The 22,103-nt window shown below is 37.0% G+C and overlaps 1 protein-coding gene across 2 annotated transcripts in view; it reads left to right on the top strand.

Annotated features, from left to right (window-relative positions):
- The window catches only part of Gimd1 (GIMAP family P-loop NTPase domain containing 1), a 41,242-nt gene that overhangs the window by 5,581 nt on the left and 13,558 nt on the right, over nt 1–22,103 (top strand). Inside the window, exon 1 of one of the 2 annotated variants that reach the window (XM_028760340.1) lies at nt 17,531–17,554. The exons of the other annotated variant lie outside the window; for it this stretch is intronic. The gene's annotated coding sequence lies outside the window, so the exon portion shown is untranslated. Of the gene's footprint in view, nt 1–17,530; nt 17,555–22,103 lie in introns of those variants that run through there. 2 annotated transcript variants of the gene reach the window in all.

Genomic DNA, 22,103 nt, shown 5'->3' with positions numbered 1-22,103 from the left:
GGAGTTTGACAAAAGCTTTCCCACCTATTGCAGAGGAAATCAAAAAAAGCTGCTGTGATTGACAAAGCACATGAAGGAGAGATTAAATTAAAGGAAAACCAACTCTTACTGCTTTAATCATCCGTCCGATGGAAATCTTTCCGACAACCACTGTCAGTTTGCACATAAGTCACTATTCAATTATCCAAATTTGAAACAGAGAGAGCAGTTTTCTTCTTCAGTGGGATTAGAAACTAAGACCTTACAAATTATGAGAATGTTGACTACACTCAGTTCTTACTATTTCTTTTCTTCTTAATGAGTTCTTCAAATTAGGGCACACAGAACATGGTTTCCAGAAAGACAGATGCGGATGTGTCCTGGAGCAGATGGAGTGATGCTGTTTCTCAAGAGCAAGATGCACAGAGCGTTTGAAAAGGAACAAAGTCATTGGATGACAAGAGAACCTTCATGATCTGAAGAGAAAGGTTCCTGAAAATGTGTAAAGGTGCGACTCGTGATTCTGACTGCTATTCACTTAGCTCTGGGTAACTTTCTCCATTTCAGAGCTTTGGTTTTATGTGTGAAGTTTGTGTCACAGAGTGATGTTTTTCAAGTGTTATTGAGTTGCTGAGGACCAAGAATGACAATAAAAGGCAGTGCTGGACCACTTTCAGTGAGTGCCGATATGTCACTAAATGTTGGTGGCCCTAACCCAACTGCTTCATAAAAAAAAAAAAAAAAAAAAAAAAAGTAGAAAACCTGAACACAGCCCCCTACCTTCCTAACTTCCTATATCAGAAAGATATAGGACCTGCTCACCCATTATTAGTGATCATAGTGAGTGGAAATAGGAGGTTCAGTGTAACGTAGTGGAAACCAACTTTACTGTTCTTGTAACCCTTGTTACATGTAGACAATATCCCTACCTAAAATGACCCTCAAATATAACTGCTAAGGTGTGTCTTACTATATTCTTGCTTAAAATCCCAAACTGGGGCTATAATCTAAATCCAAACTTCTTTGTTCACCCAATGGTATGAACACTGTCTCCTTTCCACCATCATCATACAAATTCCATGGACCCCCTCATAGAGAATTGCTTTTCATGGCTTTGGCTCTCCTGGAACCTTTACATGGGGCGCATCTCTATTGCAGGATGGCTTGCCTTTCTACTCATGTTTCTTGTCTGAGAAGGCTTTCTCTGACCACCAAATCCAGCATTTATCCTAATCATCCAATAACCCTGTGGCTCAGCCATTTGCTCATTTTTTTTCTGTGCCCCCAATTGCAATTTGGAGTTCTTTATTTGTTTTGTAGCAATGTTATGTAGGTCTTGCCTAAGGAGAAAGAGCACGTCTGTGTCTGTGTTGTTTTCTATTCTATTCCAACTTTCCATATTGTGCCAGACATGAGATATGTACTCAATAAATGTTGTTATAATTTGTTTTTGGCTTTGCTTTTATGAAGACAGCTTCAAAATTTTTATCTCTAAACCTTCTTTTCCCCAGAGCACACTTTAGTTCCACATCTGAAATCATTTGCTAAATATTCATATCTAGAAATTTGTTGTTCAATTAAAACTCTGACATAAAACTACACTGATGTCCAATTCAAGAAAATAACTTATCATATATAGGTTCTGTTTTAATAAGCATTTATCACATTTTTTTATGTGTCAGATGTATTGGGGTGAAGAAAAGAAGTATATTAGTTATCTATTGCTACAATAATGCTGTGTAACAAAACCCATACAACCTTAGGGGCATTTAATGAGCCTTTATTGTCTTGCATCTGAGGTAGTAAACTACAAAGGTCTACAGATCTTGACTAGAGTTACTCATGAACCTTCAGGTTGTCTGGATGTTGGCTGCCTGAAGCTCTCCTGTTTTTTTGTTTTTGTTTTTTAAATTACTGAGAGAATTTTGGATTAGAACTATCTTCATTTTTCTGTTGAAAACCACTGTCAGTTGTAATATCTACTCTCAGAGCAAATGACTACTTCCTCCTTTACCCCTCCAGTGACTTTGCTTCCTACTCTGGCTAACTCCATGGCACCATAGCATCTTCTGTAGATTCTTCTAGTCTCTACCTATGCTTCTATAGAAAGTCCTTTGTTAACACTTGTCATTTCCTTCATGTATGTGTGACATCTGCTGCCATTCCAACATAACCCAATTTTTAAAAAATGAGGTTAGGGTAAACTGGGAGTTGAACTACAAGCTTACTGGCTAAATAAACTGGGACAAGTAATGTAAGAATGCTATAATTTTATAGATAAGATAATATCTGCTGCAACAGGTTACTGTGAAGACTAAATTTAAAATAACTTAGTGAATGCTATGTAAGAGATGCTTAATAAACACACATGCCTCTTTCCCAGCCTCTCCACTCCAGCTTTCCTCCCACAATTTCTGAATTGGAACTAGTTGGTTCTAAGGGCACTCATTTTCCATAGGTCTAAGAGCTACTTCCAAGGTTGAAAATGTAGAGCAGGCTCAGGTAGCTCTGCCCTGTCTTCACTCACTGCTTTGTTTCTCCGTCCTACGCAACTGATATACTAATAGCAGCCGAATCTTCAATTTTCCCAAGTAGATTCAAAAACAGAAAGAATATTGTGAATAATATTGTTAACACAATTTACAAGTTAACTGGTATAAAGAAAAGATATACAAAACATTGTTGTACCATATAAAACTACAATGGTATATTTCCTAGCCTACAAATGAACTGCAAAATAGCCAGAATAGTTACTGTGTGTATATATGTGTTTGTATCTACACTCAATGTATTTTAAGAAATATTATCATACATAGACATATATGGCTCTATAGCATATATAATAGAACATTGTAGAGCAGTTATGGGATATATAAAGTCATTGTGTCTAACTAACCAAATTCAACTGCTATATCATAATTTATACACGATATATTTTTATTTCTATTTTATAAATAAAAATGTCAAGGTCCAATGATGTGTAAATTAGTCCAAAGCCCAAGAGGTTGAATGAAGCCAAATATCTCACAGACATAGGTCTCCCTTCGGTCGTTACTGCTCTTTAAAAATTATTATACTTTGCCATATGCACACTATGTCTTATAGTACTCCCTAAAGCCATATCAATAAATGTTCAGTAGTGACAATAGCATTAATAGTTATTTAATGTAGGACAATAGCAAATACTACATATATTCATAGACACAAAAGGAAAGTATTAACTAATAGCTCGATGAAAGGGAGAAGGAATCATGGGAGTTAATTATAATATTTTCATTGATATAGAAAACATTTATTTGATCCCTTCAAGGGGTTATGAACTCAATCCACTGCTATATGCATATATTGGGATAGTGTGTTCAGTTCCCTTGACATGTACAGAACATAGAAAAAATAAAGTCGAAGTAAAACAAAACACTGTAACATACCAACCCTGATTTTTTTGCATTTTTTACTGAAAATAATTTTTTCATCCAACATATGCTCACAGTTTCTTCTTCCTCAACTCTTCCCAGATCTTCCCCACCCCCACCCACCTAACTCCATGCCTCCATGCTCCTCTCTCTCTCTCTCTCTCTCTCTCTCTCTCTCTCTCTCTAGAAAACAATCACAAAGGCCAAACAAACCAGAATTTAAACAAAAAAAAATAACCAGGAGTAAGAACAGGAAACATAAATACACACATAGACATGTAAATACACAACAACATAATCTATGAGAATATAAAATCACAAATCATAATATAAAACAAAAGTCCAGTAAGATTAAAAATGCGCAAACAAAACAACTTGAGACAAAAAGCCTACACAAATACCATTGAGTTCACTTTGTGTTGGCCATCAACTGCTGGGCATAGACCTTCTCTTAATCTGGTTAACATTCCCAGTGAGACTCCACTGGAGAAAACTAAGTTTTCCTCTGCAATCAGATGTCAGTTGGAGATAGCTTCTTGGCTAGCAATGGGAGCTTGGGTCTACTTCTCCATCTTGAGGCTGGGAGTCTGTCTGACTTACACCTGTACAGGCCCTGTGCATGCTACCACAGTGTTCCTGAGTTGATAGTGTGTCTGTTCTGTTGCATCTGGAAGACAGTCTCTTTCGTGTCATCCATCCCCTCTGGCTCCCAGCCCTGCTTTTGAATATGCTAAAATCACACAGAAAATACTGGTGTGTAAATAACTGCCATATGTTACTGCAAAAGAAAATTATAAAAGTCTTACCAAGCATAGTGCCTGCACATACAAATTATCATTAAAATATTGACAAAGGCTTGGGAGACAGATGATAAAGTCTCCACTGAAGATATAACTACAGTAGAGTATTGAAGCAAATGAGAAAAATAAATGATTTCCCTTGAAGCGTATCCCCTTTATTAATAACAGATTCATTGATAGATGAGCTCATTCACAATTTAAAATCAGACATTCTAAGTGTACATTTCCATAGACTCATTTCCATATCATATCATTTGCATTCATGATATTGCAAACATCACCTCTATCTGACTTTAGGATATTTCCATTATTCTACAAGAAAGGATACATACTAGTCTGGTCCTATCCCTGCTTCAGAAAATGTCTAAACTTTCTCTTTGTGGGTTAGCTTATCCTGGATAATTAGTATAAGTGAAATAGTGAAATATGTGAAGCTTCCTGGCTGCCTCAGGGTATTGTTTCCAAGATTCATCTGTGTGGTAATACTGTATCAATGTTCTATTATTTGTTGATGACAAATATGCCAAACCCCCAAAAGTATCTCATTTTATCAATTAGCTAATCAACCTAATCAATGGACATTTAGGTTGTTTCTGCCTGCAATGAGTAATGCTGCTATAAATATTCATGTAGAACGATCTGTATGAGCAAATATTTTCGTTTTTATTGAATATATATCAAGATATCAATATATATATATCAAGAGTGGGTTACTAGATTATACAGTAACCTTGAATTTAGCAGTTTGTGAAATCATAAGATTGCTACCTAACTGGCTCCAGTGGCATGAATAATATAGGAGGGTTTCAATACCTCTGTATCACTAATAACATGTGCTATTATCTGTTTCTTTTTATTGCCATTGGGGAGATTGTCTGGTATCCTGTTTTGGATTTGATTTACACTTACATAGTGCAATGATGTTGAACATCTATTCATGTCCTTATCAGTCATTTATATCTCATTTCCGGCAAGTATCTGTCCACATCCTTTGCTCTAACTAAATTTTTGTCATTGAGTTATAATAGTTCTTTATGTATTCTCTATTTAATTATTTTATTAGATACGAGCTGCAGATTTTTCCCAGGCTATGTGAGTTACGCTCTCCCTTTCTTGATGACGTCTTTTGATGCAAAATATTTTTAACTTTTATGATGTCTGATCTAGTAATTTTCTCATCACTCATGTGCTTGCAATTTCATCCAGAACACCATTGGCCAGGCAGAATTTGTAAGGACACATTCCCATATTTTCTTCAAGTATTACATAGTTTATGTTTTCATTTAGGTCTATGATCCAGTGTTTGTCAATTTTGTGTATAATATAAAATAATACTCAAAGTTTGTTCACATCTATGTGTACATGAATTCCAGTCAATTTTGCTGATAGAGCTACAATAACCTGGTTGGTTGGTTGGCTGGTTGGTTGGTTGGTTAGTTGGTTAGTTGGTTAGTTGGTTGGTTGGATTGGGTTGGTCTGGATTTTTTTTTTTGTTTTTGAGACAAGGTCCTGCCTTGCCTGGAACTCACTATGTAGACCACACTGGGTACAAACTCACCCATGTCTGCTTTCTGACCTCGTAGTACTGAGATTAAAGGCCTATGCCAAGACACCCCAAGATTTACTTGGATTTTGCTGTTGTTTTTGTTGTTCTTGTTTTAAAACTCTTTCTCTCATTGAATTCTCTGGAGACCCTGGAACAAAATGATGGTTTATTCTTGTACTTTGAGTTTTAATGTCTCTTATATGCTATTAAATATTTTTTTGAGTTTTTACAGACAGTGGTCAAGAACAGGAAGTCTGCTTTAGTCAGCACAAAGAGGCTGGGAAACAACAGGGAGTGGCCAAGAGAGAGGGAGTGGCCAAGAGAGATTAGATTTAGGACTAAAGAGTCAGAGCTCTACCCTACAGAAACACACAGCCTGTGAAGACGTCTGCACATGCTCAGGTTCCATGGACATATACTGGTCACCAAATAGCAAATGGGAGTGGAAGAATGAGAGCAAAAATACAATTATTCTAAATTAATGCTTACATATGCTTTCAATGCATTAAGCATTATGCCACTGGTTTGATATCAGTTGTTCTGTTCTTGTGTACATGTTATTTGACTAGTCCCACAAAGTTTTACTGAATCCACTTTGGAGAGAGAAAATAATAAAGCATATCCATTTCATATAGGCAGTCAGTATTACAGGGGAAATATTAAACCAATATCTGTAAATTTTAAATAAATTTAGATAACCTTTTCAACTATATTTCTTTCAGGAAAGTTATTGTAGAAGATGTAAGTTATATATAAATTCAATATATAAAATCTAGCCAGTTTTTCCTCTTTATATTCCTCTCCACTACAGTTTTTCTGATGGTCTCATGTGTAAGGACACGTGAATAAATAGGTTGGAATGATCTTAAGACTAGAAAAGAATTGGGTTTAAAGTGTCATATTGCAGAGATGAATTTAACAGCTATGTATTAAGCTTGTACTATTTCTTTTTCCTCCTCCTCCTCCTCCTCCTCCTCCTCCTCTTCCTTCTCCTCTTCCTCCTCTTCCTCATCCTCTTCCTCATCCTTTTCCTCCTCTTCCTCCTCTTCCTCTTCCTGTTCTTTTCCTATAACAGAATACCCAGGTCTGGCTAATGTACAGTAAAAGCTTTGTTTTAGCTCATGAGTTTTCAATCCACAGTCAAGATAACAAGAGTTTTGCCTTCATCCTTTTTAGTAGGAAAAGAAGAGCTGGGGGGAGGGTACTCAAGCTGGCACCTGCAGAGGAGAAGCAAGAAGGCCAGCTTTGGTTTACTATTTCACCATAACTAATCCCATCCCACAAGCATGAAAACTCGCTCAAGAAAAATCTCATTTCTCTGAGGAGATCTCTTCACCCAGATTACTCATGCCCTTATGAAGCTGCGACCAGACTTCATGAGCCTTGATGAAATTTAAGCCAAATCCAACCCTTGCATCTACCTCAGAGAGACTTTGTAAAACACATTTTCAGATCACTTCCCTGACCTACAGCAGCCCTGTGGAGTGAATCATTGTTTCTCCCGATTTACATAAGTAACACAGGCTTAGAAGTGCTCTTGATTTCTTTTTTGTATATTTATGTTTATTTATATAATAATAAAGTTAATTCCTCTATTTACTTCTTAATGTGACTACTAGAAAATTTGGAATTGTATAACATGTGGATTCTCTTTCCTCTGGGCAACCCTACTCATATTTGCCACTTCTGCTTGTTTGCCCTCCTTTCAGTACATAGACTGGATGAGTCGGCTGTCCAGAAGGTGCTTTCAGCTGGCCTAGGCTCTCTAGTCAGTAGAAGGCACCAAGCTTACTGCACTTGGCTTATTCATTCAAGTCAGCACTCAATAAAGGGAGCAACAAGGGGGACATTTCTTTCATCTGCTTAACACCTGCTTCACCCTGAGATGAAGTCTCTCTGACAAGAACATAGATGCTGCACTGGCCTGTAACCCTAGGGTTGGTCTCTCCTTTAAACTAGGATGTGTGCAGACAGAGCTTTCGAGAAACAAGGAGTTCTTTAATTTTTGTCCATGGACCGCTTATGGAATTCCAAGTGACCCTTAATTGTTTTAGGAACTGTCGTGACCTGTCATCTAGAGACTCTCAAGTATTGGAGATATCACTGCTATCATACCCTTTTTAGACTTATCTGAGAGATGCCACACTCTGACAAAGAAGCCATAGCCTCTGTTTTGGCTAAGAGCAGAGAGGGTGACTCTCTGACTCATCAGGAAAGAACAAAGACAGTACTCAAGAGCCAAGGTGTGAGTCCAAGAAGATAGAGCTGTGCTTGGGAGCATTGTAGGAATAGGGGGGTCATGAAAACAGGCACAGCATTTCAATGGAATACTTTTAAGAAGAACAGAAGTGGCCTCTGGGAATCATTCCCAGTGTAACTAAGGTAGGGCTGCAGAGATTTCAGTCAACTGGAAGCCACTCACACATTCTCTGGGTGTGATCTGACAATATCATGCACTGAGAGAGCATGAGAGATCTTTCTTTCTTCCTTTTTTTTTTTTTTTTTTTTGGTTGCCAAAATTTGAAAGTTGGCATATTGGCAGAACACTAAAGCTATGCAATAAATAAGTACATAACACTTATATACATGCCAAGCACTTTATTTTTAAATAAATACATATATTATACAAAGTAAAAGCACTCATAGCCACTAGTTCAAAGCAACATAAGCTTGGTACAGTGGCACACATTATGCTAGCACTTGGGAGGCAGAGGCAAAAAGATCACACAAGTTTAAGGCTAGCCTGGTCTAATAGTAAGCTCCAACTAGGCCTATGTAAAAAAACCTTTTCTCAAAATGGGAGTTGTAAAAGTATAGCAAAGGGCAGGAGAGATGGCCCCTTACTGATCTTCCAGAGGATCCAGTTCCATTCCCAGAACCCAGGCTATGGCTCACCGCCATCAAAGTCTCAGGGTATCTGGTGCTCCCTTCTGGCCTTCATGAACAATAGACACACAGTGCACATACATTTGTGCAGGCAAAACAATCATACACATAAATAAAAGTACACAAATCTTTTTTAAAAAAATTAAAAAGCAATATAACATTGTAATACTGTAAAATACAAGAAGATGCAAAAAGAATCTCAGATGCCTTCAAATTACACTTAGCTCACTTCTCACTTTTTATTGGATATTTTTCTTTAACCAATTTTCTACTTATGTTCCTTTTTTATTTTTATTGGATATTTTTTATTTACATTTCAGATTTCATCCCCTTTCCCCATTTTCCCTCCCTAGAAACCCCTATCCCATCCCCACCCCTCCTTTTTGCTTTTATACCATTTGAATTACATGAAAGTATTCAGGTCACTTCTAGGTTGAGGGAGTAGCAATATAATAGATGCAAATAGTCAAGGAACAAGCAAGTAAATAAACACAAATAGTCAAAGAACAAGCAATACAATAAACAAAATTCTGTGAACACTCCCATGATCTTTACAAAGTTACTTTTGTTAATCATTTAGCAAAAAAAATTACTAATGTGTTGAATATACAAGAGGATTTAGATAAGCATTTGGAAGAATGAACTGATGTTCTTTATTTTATTCAAATTGTTGGAAGGAGGTTCAGAATTTAAGGGTAAGGAGCCATCTTGAGTGTTATGCCAAATACCATTGGATTCATGTTAGCTCTAAAATTTACAGTGGTAGTCACTATAAATAGGAAAAAGTTTAAACACCCTTGCAGTGTATTTGGCATAATTCTAACACCTCTCTGGATGTTTTAACTTCATATAATGAGCTTAGAATTTCAAGAATGCTGCTCTGCTGAGTGTTGATGTGTTAGATACTGCTGATAAAATTACTCATGGCCTGAGGTCAGTATTTCTATTTTGGTCAAGCTTCAAGAATGCCATATATAGCTTGATCATGCTAGCCCTTTTTGTCCTGGGAATACTTTTATTCCTGTCCATCATGTTAAAGCTTGTCTTTAACAGCATCAACATGTTGGCAGCCAAAGTACATGGCTTGAACCTGAAAATGGACCCCCAGACAGAGTTATTAAACTAACAGGCTGGCAAGCCAAGGACGGGTAAGATTCTGCACAGAGCCTTACCAACCTAAGACAGAAGTGCATTGCTTTTGATAATGCATATTCCATGATGGGTAAGGAGGACACTTTTGTCAGAATGACCCAAGACAAGCTCAGTCTTGTTAATGAAATAGGGGGAAATGTGGAGAGCCTTTGGGGCTGCTCAGCAAGAATCTAACATGGGCTAAAGACAAGGAAGTAGGCTTTATGCAGGAATCTGACATTAGGGTAGAACCAAGAGTAACTTCAGGCAGAAATCTAAATCTTAGGCTAGAACAAAGAAGTAATTTCAGGCTGGAATCTAAATTTTAGGCTAGAACAAGGAAGTAGGCTTCAGACATAAAAATGACTTTGGACTAGGACAGAGAAGTTGGCTCAGATATTATGGTCATTCTGATAAGCCCCTAGAAACAGTGATCATGGGAGTGTTCACATAATTTTGTTTATTGCCTCTTCTTATGTTCCTATTATGCCTCCACATAGAAGTATCCACTTAATATTTATTTAAATCACTGATTCTGCTTATACATGGTAAAAAGGGGGTAAGAAAAAAGACAATGAAGCCTTTGGATTTCTGTTCATTTGTTGTTGGTGGTATGTTTTGTTTTGTTTTGTCTTTTTTTACATTTTATTTTGTTGTTGGGAAGAGGAGATCAGAGGAGTCAGTTTTTAACTTTCACAATGTAAGTCCCCAGGATTAAATTGAACTCATCATACCTGCCAGCAGACACCTTTACCCACTGAGTGATAAAAATGATCTTAAACCTGAGTGTGTTTCATTTTAGTTTCAACAAGAATCTTTATCTTGGGGCTGGAGAGATGGCTCAGTGGTTAAGAGCACTGGTTGCTCTTCCAGAGGTCCTGATTTCAATTCCCAGCAACCACATGGTAGCTCACAGCCATTTCATGAGTTCTCTTCTGGTGTGCCTGAAGACAGCTACAGTGTACTCATGTACATGAAATAAATAAATAGATAAATAAATAAATAAATCTTTTTAAAATGAATCTTTCTTTTATGAAACACACACAAGACTGGGAATACAGACTTACAAATAATCCCAGCGTATAATTTAAGCTGCTCCACATTTTGCTTTCTAGAAAATAAATCACACACCCAAAGTGCAGAAGCCACTCAACATTATGATTTATATTTATCAATTAATTGTTCATCTATACGCTGGGAGTAAAGAAACTCCAGAGTTTGATATCTACAACTTCTACATGAGCTGTAACAAACATTTGTATCTTGTTTTACTTTTCAAATAAAATTATTTCAAGAATATATCCACTTTAAATAACAGTGAGATCTATTTAATTGTCCTTAAGGTATACAAGCAAAAAAAAAAAAAAAAAAAAAAAAGTAAGATGTATTCTTTCACATTGTGTGCTGTGAACGCTGGTCATGATACTTAATTATGCGGCCAAGATATAAATCCATCTATGTATTTATTTAACATAACAACTCTAAATATCATCCTTTATTCTGTGATTACAATGTAAGTTTTATGTACACCACAGAATTTAGAAATAGCTCTTAATAATACCTTACTTAGACCTTAAAAGGAAGTAGTATAACCAAGGACTGAAGATAAAACTAGCATCATACAAAGGACCACCATGTGTCATGAAGCTGTTACTCCGTGACATGTGTAATCTGTTTCTCACTATTCAGTTGGCCGAGTTAAGCTTCCTATCAAGCTCCTATGAACGCAGTCTTTATTCCATTTTCTAATATCCTGTATACCTTCCCCATCTGGCTAGAAAGTGAAATTCAACTCTTCCACTGCATCTGAAACAACAATATGTTTCAGATGCGTTTCCCCAAATAGGATGGGCTACGGTTTCTTTTTTAGCCCAGCAATTTTATAGTATTACTGTAAAGCAGTGACTTCAATTTCATATAATCACGCTTGGCACAGACAGTGGCTCTTATCCAGACCTATTCCGTTTCACCTTTTAGGAATTATGTAAATATCATATGTCTCTTTTCAAAATTTACCACTCCATTGCTACATACTGACCTCATCTCTCACAGACCACACAACACATCAGCCTTCGCATTTGTCTCTTTGTGCTCAGCTCATGTGGCAAGTGCCTGAAAACCATTCTTAAAACTTCCCACCCACTCTCTGGTCTGCTCTGCCTCTGAGTTGTAAATCACACTTACTAATTTCTGTGGAGTCTTGGCTGACAAGCAGGATGTGATGAACTGTGTAGGCCCTGATTACAGAGCTTTAGTATCAAATCAGTAGGGGGTGGATTTTAACAATAGAGTCATTTATAATAGTTTTGGGGTATGTCCTGAATCCCTCTCTGCTGCTAAACTGTGACTTGGGAAGGAATCTTTTCCAGAGATTCTTCATCTGGAATGACAATTGTGCCTACAACACACACTTATTATTTGAAGGTTTTTTTTAAAAAAAATGATTATAAAGCACTTAGCCCATTCGTGCTTCATGGTAATTGTCCCATAAAGTCTATTTTTGTTTATTACTGTTATTAATACTATTGCTATGATTGTTTGTGTGTTGGGGTCTGTATGATTACAAACACTGAGATCAACAAGATAGGTACCAAACAGAAGCCAAGCACATTATTGCCAGTGTTAAAATATCTTTGGACAATTCTATTATAGGTCCTTGATTTTCTGCTTTACCTGTTCCTTCAAAATAGTTCTAAGGAAAGAAGAACAAAAAGAAAAACTCTTTTTATATGTACAGTTAACTTGCACACACACACATACACACACTAAAGGAACCAAGTTGTAAATCTAGTATATGTTTTTTTTTCCCTAAAGATCCATTTTAAAAATTAAAGGTACAAAAGTTAATTGTGTTTACACACAAAGAAAGCATTTTTGTTAAGTAAATATAATCTCTCAACACATTAACATAACTTCAACACATTAGCCACTTTTGAACAAAAATGAAGAACTAGTTCTAGAAACAAAAATAATTAAAAATTAAAAAAAATATTAAGATGTGGGTAAAATAAGTGTATTCCACAAATCACTGAAATGTAGAAAGTTCAAAATACTGTGGTAGAATTTTTAAGCTGTCTAAGAATCAATTCTAGAATGCTGTTCAGTTCAGTTATCTTCTTGGGTGTTTTATAAGTCTTTTGAGGGTATGTGATATAGATTTTAAATTATCACAAAGCTCTACACAAGGGAGAATTTTTCCTAATTTCTTTTAAGAGGGTAGCGCATTGCTGAGCATAAAACAGGACAAATATGAGATGAATAGAATGTTTCAGGGACTGAAGAGATGGTTTCCTGGGAAAAACACTTGCTATTTATGCACGAGGACCTCATTAGGTTCCCAACATCCGCATAAAAGCAAGATATGGTGGTGTGAGCCTCTAACCCCAGTGGTAAGGGTACATTGTAGCTAGCCATTCTAGCTGAAATGGTGAGCCCCAGGTTCCATAACAGAGATTCCCTTTCAAAGAAAATGTAGAGAACAACATCAACTTGTAGCCTTCTTATAGATTGGTGCACATACATGCATATACACATGTACACCACAAACATAAAATAGATAGCACTTTAAATATATACTGCTATAAATAAGTCTGATTATTAATAAAGTTTATAAATTTTGAATATTATAAAATTGAATGCAATAGTATATTAAAAAGCAGTGTGACTTAAGTGATTGCCAAAAACTGCTTTGGCCTCCATGGAGTTCAAAAACCAAGGCTCATGGATGCTTCTCATTGCAAAAGTGCTTCATATATATATATATATATATATATATATATATATATATATATATATACATAATTTATTTTTTTCAAATTGTAATTTATACTCATTCACACAGGGGTTATAAACACAAAAAGGCAGGACGTGGGGAAGGGGATGACACTGGAGCGTGGGTGTTCGGGGAAATACAGATATTTTTCAGAACAGCGTATCGGCTGGATGAGGGTTCAGGGGATAGGTCACTATGACTCTGCCTATGATTCACTTGTCCTTATCTAAGTTGGTAATATCTGCCAAGGCTACCTATTTACAAGGTCTATGACTACTCAGGCTGGTAAATTGTCACAAAAACTGCCTGTTTACAATAGCTTATAGCCATCTGTTTCAGTTTTATCCACAAAGACCCAAGACTTGGTGTTAGTATACATGTGTGACAGGCCTATTGCTGATTTTAGGCCTATGGCTGATTTTAGGCCTTCAGTGTGTAAGCAGGGCTGCTCCTGACATCTCCTCCCTTCTCTAAGTATAGATGGGCTGTGGCGAATCTAACCTTGCGAAGGCGGGGATAGAGGCCTGACCTCCAGTAATTGAACGGGACCTTGTAATGGCTCCAGTCCCCCTGTTGTTGTCCAGTGAGGCATGAGGGCCATACCCGTCCCAATGTCTTTTTCCTGGAGAGGGGATACTTTTGACATCAACTCCTATGTGGTCAGGCGCAAAAGAGCTTCTTAATGGAAGGAGGGCACAGTTAGAAACAAGAAATGTCCCCAAAGGAGCCAACATTTCATGGTCCCCCAGCCATTAATATCCAAAAGTAATTCTACCTCCCTGTAGTTTAGTAATTTTTCTTTCTATATTTAATGCTTTGAAAAGAATTACAAGCTTGGTGGTGGCGCACGCCTTTAATCCCAGCACTTGGGAGGCAGAGGCAGGCGGATTTCTGAGTTCAAGGTCAGCCTGGTCTACAGAGTGAGTTCCAGGACAGCCAGGGCTACACAGAGAAACTCTGTCTTGAAAAAACAAAAAAAGAAAAAAGAAAAGCATTACATTTTTTAGTTTGAAAAGATGTACAACTGTTCAGAATAAAGATAAGCAAACAAATAACAATAGAACTAATTCCAAACATCCTGGCTGTTCTGCATGGGGATGTGAATGCCAGAAGCTACAAGATAGAAAACATGGTTTGGACTGAAGGCTTCGATCCCACAGTCCTGTCTAACCTGAACATTCCTCATTGCTCCAACAATATTCAAGTTAAGATTATTTGTCTAATATATTTGAACTTCTGATCAGTTTCTCAATAAAAGTGAGATCTGATTCCTTATTCTAAAACCAAGTTGGACCATGTCATCCAAATCACAGTCAGCCTCAACCTTCCAGTCAGCTGAAAGAAAGTTCACATTTGTGTAATACTGGTCAAGATGAAAGCATAGGCCATTGTAGAAAACCTGACCAACCTATACACTATGGGTCTTATTTATTATAAAAAAATATAATCAGATAAAATGGTTCAGTTTGAACCAATGAAAATGAAGATTTATTAAAATGTAAGCACACTCATTAATCAAATTGCTGTCTGGCAAGAACTGCTTGTAACAAAATTCATTTGATGAAGATGTGGGATTTTACTGAATATATAGACAATTTATAAGCTTTGTTCATATGTGCATATACACAGAGATATATTCATCTGTGCATGTGTGTAAATATTAACTATATACCAGTGGTTCTCAACCTCCCTAAACACTGCAATCTTTCAATACAATTTCTCATGTTATGGTGACCCCAAACTATAAAATTACTTTTGTTGCTACTTTATAACTGTAATTTTGCTACTATTGTAAATTATACTTAAATATCTGTGTTTTCTAATGGTCTTAGATGACCTTGTGAAAAAGTCATTTGACTCCTAAGGGGTTATGACCCATAGGTTGAGAACTGTTGCCATATACAGTATATATGTGTATATGTGTATATGTGTATTATATATGTATATAAGTTTGAAATCAGCAGCTATGGTGTTATCGTCTCTAAAACATATGATTTCATAGATTATGGAAGGTCTAATATCCTCTGAATGAGGATATTACTGCAGACCTCCTGTTTCTGATGTACATGTATTCATATGTCCTACTGCCACCTCCAACTTGTGCCGTACTATACCTGAGCTAATAAACAGGTAGACCCGAAACCTTTCTTTAACTTCTACCAAGTGAAATGAAATAAAAATCAAAACTAAAGTAAAAATGGGAAGCCATCGCATGAGGAAACTACAAAAACAGGTAGCTTTGCTTCCCACAGATGCAAAGGGATAGAAATCTAACTTTAGCCCTTTCAGCTCTGAAGCTGTCTCTGAGTTTTTTCCATGTTCCAGTTTAGGAGATTTCCCAGGCTCCAATGCTGAGATCCCTATCCCAGGCCCACAAGCCCTTCTCCTCCAGGTGTTAATCTGTTTCCTTGACTCTCCCTGTTCAGCCACCAACAGGCTGGCATTGCTTTTCGTGACTTTATCTCAGTTTTTCAGGATCTACTTTAATTTTTTTTTTTAACTTGAAGTAGCTAATCTTTGCTTTCTAACACACAACCTGGAACCATCTAATTAAGGAGAATGTCTTTTTTATTCCTGTGACACAGCATATTTAGTAAAGTCAGTGGAAAGGGACTTTTTCAAATTGTTCTTTTACCCCGATTTACCAAAGCAAACAGCAAGTAAAAAACAATAATATTGTTAGATAATTTGTTTAATATTTGTCACTTTCCTCCTACAAATCCATAAAATAGTCTCAAATCTAATATAGCATTAGACAATGTGTCTAAACGTCTGCAGATCCAATGACATTTATAACTATGCTTGTGAACGGCCCACTTCCTTTTATAAACATCAAATTTCCTTTTATATTCCTTTCCTTTGTATTCAGCAAATGACCTAAACTCTCATCTCAAAGGTAAGAGGTTTAAAAATTAGGGTCTATGTGTGCTCCCTGTATTCCATAAAGGAACACAGAAGTGAAGGTCTGCTAGCTCCCACTCTTTAAAAACAAAATCCACTCTACAATGAGTACATGGTGCTGTAGGTGATTGGACGTCAGTTTACACTTTGAGGCAGCAACTTAAACTCTGGTTGAAAGTTCCTTCTGCAGGAACACGCTGCTACTGCCACCTGGGGGAGGCCCTTTTCTACTTCATTGAAAAGAACCAGTGTTCATGAAGGATGGATTCCATTAGCATCTGCCTTGTCAGATCCACACAGGAAGAGGAAGTCCCAGCTGTCTCCAGATTGCCTTCACAGAAGTACTAAATGGACTTCTTGAGAGCTGTAAGAAGGAACTAGACTGTAACTACAAAGATGCTTCTGTATCTCACATGTGATGTGAATGAGTTTGGGGAAGTGTGGGCTGTATGACAACAAGAGGAGGAAGACTTTAAACATTAAATGTGAGACTTTAAACATCAAAGCAAAACTAATTTAAAGAAAAACTTACTTATTGGTGACTTACAACTCATTCTGCACCTTAAATACATCGTTAGTAGTTGCTTGTGACATTGCATGTCCTCGAGCACACGGGAGGTTTTGACAGGCTAAGATGATACATTTCAAATATATGGAAATAACCTAGAGAATTTTCATAGAACAATTTGAATTTGTGAATTTACTACTGTCACATATCTGAAAATTATTATACACACTCATATATTCACTGGCATTTTCATGGAGTAATGTAGGGTGTATCCGTTAAAATGGAGAAGTTTTAACTGTCACTAAGAATGTTTCATTCTTTTGCTCTGAGTACCTTGTTACTTATTAGAAACACACTCATAGTTTAATTCTGGAAATATAGGTTTCAGGAAGTATTGATTAGAAGGATAGTCCTGTCAGATAACATACGTAGGCTCTGACTAGAAGACAGCTAATCACTTATAAAGAGGATGTCTGGTGACAGATTAACTAAACAAACTGATGCAGTATCAGTCCCCGGCTGGTACCACACAGTCAGGAGACCAAAGTTCATTTCGAAGAATAAACTGTACCTGCTCCAAGGAAGTCTGTAAAGAATACATTTCCAGGATCAAAAGGGGTAAGTGGATTTAAAATGTATTATATATGTGATCGGGACTAAGCAGAAATGCATGGCAACCTGGTGCTGTGATTCAGTCAAATGAGCTACCTGAGTGGCTGCCTACATACTGTCCTACTGTGTGGTTTCTTGACGGTGTTTGCAACAAGACCTGGAAATCCTGGGGTGAAAACCCTTAGAGAACAAGAGAAACCTGAGTTACTTAACACAGTGTAACAGAATTGTCAGTCACATGTGAAATAATAGCTATTACCTATTGAAGTGTTACTGAGGTTATGTGACAGTTTGCCAGTAGCTTTGCTTATAAATCAATGAAAATGGAGAGTGAGCACGGGAGGGCTTTTTCTCTTCTCATACTTTCTTCAGCCTCCTTCTTCAACGTTTTGAAGTTTTTATCATGCAGGTCTTTCTCTTGCTTGGTTAGTTACCCCAAGATAGTTTATATTGTTTGTGGATATTGTGAAGGGTGATGTTTCTCTCATTTCTTTCTTAGCCTGTTTGTCATTTGTATAAGGGGGGGGGCTATTGTGTCTTGTTTTGTATTGTTTTGTTTTGTTTTTAGTTAATATTGTCCAGCCACTTCACTGAAGGCATTTATCAGCTGTGGGACTTCTCTGGTACAAATTTTGGGCTCACTTATGTTAGTGTCATATCGTCTGCAAATAGTGTCACTTTGACTTCTTCCTTTCCGATTTGCATCCCCTTGATCTCCTTTAGTGGTCTCATTGCTCTAGCTAGAACTTCAAGTGCTGTATGCAGTAGATAGGGGGAGACTGGGCAGCTTGTCTTGTCCCTGATTTTAATCGAACTGCTTTAAGTTTCTCTCCATTTAGTTTGATGTTGGCTATTGGCTGGCTGTATATTGCTTTGATTGTGTTTAGGGATGTGTCCTGTATCCCTGATTTCTCTAATACCTTTAACATGAAAGGATGTTGGATTTTGTCAAAGGTTTTTTTCAGGATCTAATGTGATGATCGTATGACCTTTCTCTTTCAGTTTGTTTTTATGGTGGATTACACTGACATATTTTTGTATGTTGAACCATCCTGGCATTTCTGGGATGAAGCCTACTTGATCATGGTGGGTGACTTTTTGATGTGTTCTTGGATTTGGTTTGCAAGCATTTTACAGAGTGTCTTTGCATCAATGTTCATAGGGGAAATTGATCTGAAGTTCTCTTTGTTGAAGCTTTGTGAGGGTTAGGTATCAGGGTGACTGTGGCCTCATAGAATGAGTTTGGCTATGTTCCTTCTGTTTCTATTTTGTGGAATAGTATTTAAGGAGTATTGGTATTAGCTCTTCTTTGAAAGTCTGTTATAATTCTCTGCTTAAAACCATCTGTCCCTAGGTATTTATTAGTTGAGAGGCATTTTTTTGTTTTTCGTTTTTGTATTTTTTTATTGGATTTTTCTTTACTTACATTTCAAATATTATCTTCTTTGCCGGTTTTCCCCCCAACCCACCCCACCCCATCTCCCCTCTCCCTGCTTCTATGAGGTGTTCCCCTACCCACCCACACACCCACTCCTACCTCCCCACCCTGGCATTCCCCTACACTGGGGCACCGAGTCTTCATAGGACCAAGGGCCTCTCCTCCCATTGATGCCCTACAAGACCATCCTCTGCTACATATGCATCTGGAGCCATGGGTCCATCCATGTGTATTCTTTGGTTGGTGGTTTAGTCCCTGAGAGTTCTGGAGGGTCTGGTTGGTTGATAGAGTTGTTCTTCCTATGGGATTGCAAATCTCTTCAGTTTCTTCAGTTCTTTCTCTAATTCTTCCATTGGGGACCCGGTGCTCATTCCAGTGGTTGGCTGCAAGCATCTGCTTTTGTATTTGGCAAGCTCTGGCAGAGCCTCTCGGGAGACAGCTATATTAGGCTCCTGTCACCAAGCACTTCTTGGCATCATCAATAGTGTCTGGGTTTGATGTCTGTACATGGGATGGATTCCCAGGTAGGGGAGTCTCTGGATGGCCTTTCCTTCAGACTCTGCTCCACACTTTGTCTCATTATTTCCTCCTGTGAGTATTTTGCTCCCCCTTCTAAGAAGGATTGAAGCATCCACACTTTGGTCTTTCTTCTTCTTGATCTTCATGTGGTTTTTGAATTGTATCTTGGGTATTCTGAGCTTTGGGGCTAATATCCACTTATCAGTGAATGCAGATCATGTGTGTTCTTTTGTGATTGTGTTACTTCACTCAGGATGATATTTTCTAGTTCCATCCATTTGCCTGAGAATTTCATGAAGTCATTGTTTTTTATAGCTGAGTAATACTCCATTGTGTAAATGTACTACAATTTTTCTGTATCCATTCCTCTGTTAAAGGACATCTGGATTCTACTCAGCTTCTGGCTATTATAAATAAGGCTGCTATGAACTTAGTGGAACATGTGTCCTTGTTGTATGTTGGGACATCTTTTGGGTATATGCCCAGGAGTTGTATAGCTGGATCCTCAGGTAATACTATGTCCAATTTTCTGAGGAACTTCCAAACTGATTTTCAGAATAGTTGTACCAGCTTGCAATCCCACCAACAATGGAGGAGTGTTCCTCTTCCTCCACATCCTCCCCAGTATCTGCTGTTACCTGAGTTTTTGATCTTAGCCATTCTGACTGGTGTGAGGTGTAATCTCAGGGTTGTTTTGATTTGCATTTCCCAGATGACTAAGGATGTTGAACATTTCTTTAGATTCTTCTTGGCCATTCAATATTCCTCAGTTGAAAATTCTTTGTTTAGCTCTGTACCCCATTTTTAATAAGGTTATTTACATGGACACAGGGGAATTTTTTCTGAACAGAATAACAATGGCTTATGCTTTAAGATCAACAATAGACAAATTGGACCTCATGAAATTTCAAAGCTTCTGTAAGGCAAAGGACACTGTCAATAGGGAAAAATGGCAACCAACATCTTGGGAAAAGATCTTTACCAATCCTACATCTGATAGAGGGCTAATATCCAATATATACAAAGAATTCAAGAAGTTAATTCAAATAACCCTACTAAAAATGGGTTGAGAGACTTTGAATGATTGCTTCTATTTCCTTAGGCATTATGGGTCTATTTAAAGTGTTTACCTGATCTTGATTTAATTTTTCTAAGTGATATCAATTTAGACAATTGTCCATTTCCTTAAGATTTTTCAATTTTGTGGAATACAGACGTTGGAAGTACGACCTAAAGATTCTTTGAATTGCCTTGGTTTCTGTTGTTATGTCCCCCATTTCATTTCTAATTTTGTTAATTTGGATATTCTCTCTCTCTCTCTCTCTCTCTCTCTCTCTCTCTCTCTCTTTCCTTTTTAGTAAATTTGGATAAATGTTTGTCTATCTTGTTGGCATTCTGGAAGAACCAACTCTTTGTTTCATTGATTCTTTGTATTGTTCTTCGTTTCAATTTGACTGATGTCAGCTCCTAGTTTGATTATTTCCTGTCATTTATTTCTGTTGGGAATGTTTACTTCTTTTTGTTCTAGAGCTTTCAGGTGTACTGTTAAGGTACCAACACGAGATCTCTCCAACTTTTTAATGAATGCAAATAGTGCTTTGAACTTTCCTCTTATCACTGCTTTCATTGTGTCTGCTCAATTTGAGTTTGTTGTATATTCATTTTCATTGAATTCTAGAATGTCATTAATTTCTTTATTTCTGGCTTGATCCCATAGTCATTCAGTAGGAAGTTGTTCAGTTTATATGAATTTGTAGGCTTTGTGTTATTTCTGTTATTGCTAATATCCAGCTTTAATTCATGGTCTGATAGGATACAGAAGGTTATTTCAATTTTCTTGTATCTGTTGAAACTTGCTTTGTGGGTGGGTATGTGGTCTTTTGAGAATGTTCTATGAGATGCTAAGAAGAAGGTATATTCTTTTGAGGGGGTAAGATGTTCTGTAGATGTCTGTTAGGTCAGTTTGATTCATAACATCTGTTAGCTCTATTATTTCTTTGTTTAACTTTTATCTGGATGACCTACCCCTTAGTGAGAGTGGGATATAAGAGTCTGTCACTATTAGTGTGTGAAATTCAGTGTGTGACTTAAGGTTTAATGATGTTTCTTTTACACATATGAAGTGCCTTGCCTTTAGGGCATAAATGTTAAGAATTGAAATATCACCTTGGTGGATTTTCCCTTTGATGTGTATGAAGTATCTTTATCACTTTTGATTAATTTTGGCTCGAACATCTAGTTTCTTAAATTTTAGAATAGCTATACTCGATTGTTTGTTGAGTCCATGCCCATGGATCAGTAGGATTAACATTCTAAAAATGGCCATCCCACCAAAAGCAATCTATAAATTCAACACACTCCCCTCCAAAATTCTAAAACATTTCTTTACAGATCTTGAAATAACAATACTCAACTTCATATGAAAACAACAACAACAACAACAACAACAAAAAACCCCAAGATAGCTAAAACAATCCTATTCAATAAAAGAGCATATGAAGGTATCACCATCCCTGACCTTAAATTATACTTCATAGCTGCAGTAATATAAACCACATAATATTGGCATAAAAACAGACATGTTAATCCATGGAATAA

This window comes from Grammomys surdaster, unplaced genomic scaffold (genome assembly GCF_004785775.1).
Source record: "Grammomys surdaster isolate TR1022 unplaced genomic scaffold, NIH_TR_1.0 126531, whole genome shotgun sequence".
Lineage (NCBI taxonomy): Eukaryota > Metazoa > Chordata > Mammalia > Rodentia > Muridae > Grammomys > Grammomys surdaster.
This window is presented reverse-complemented; position numbering and strand designations above follow the sequence as displayed.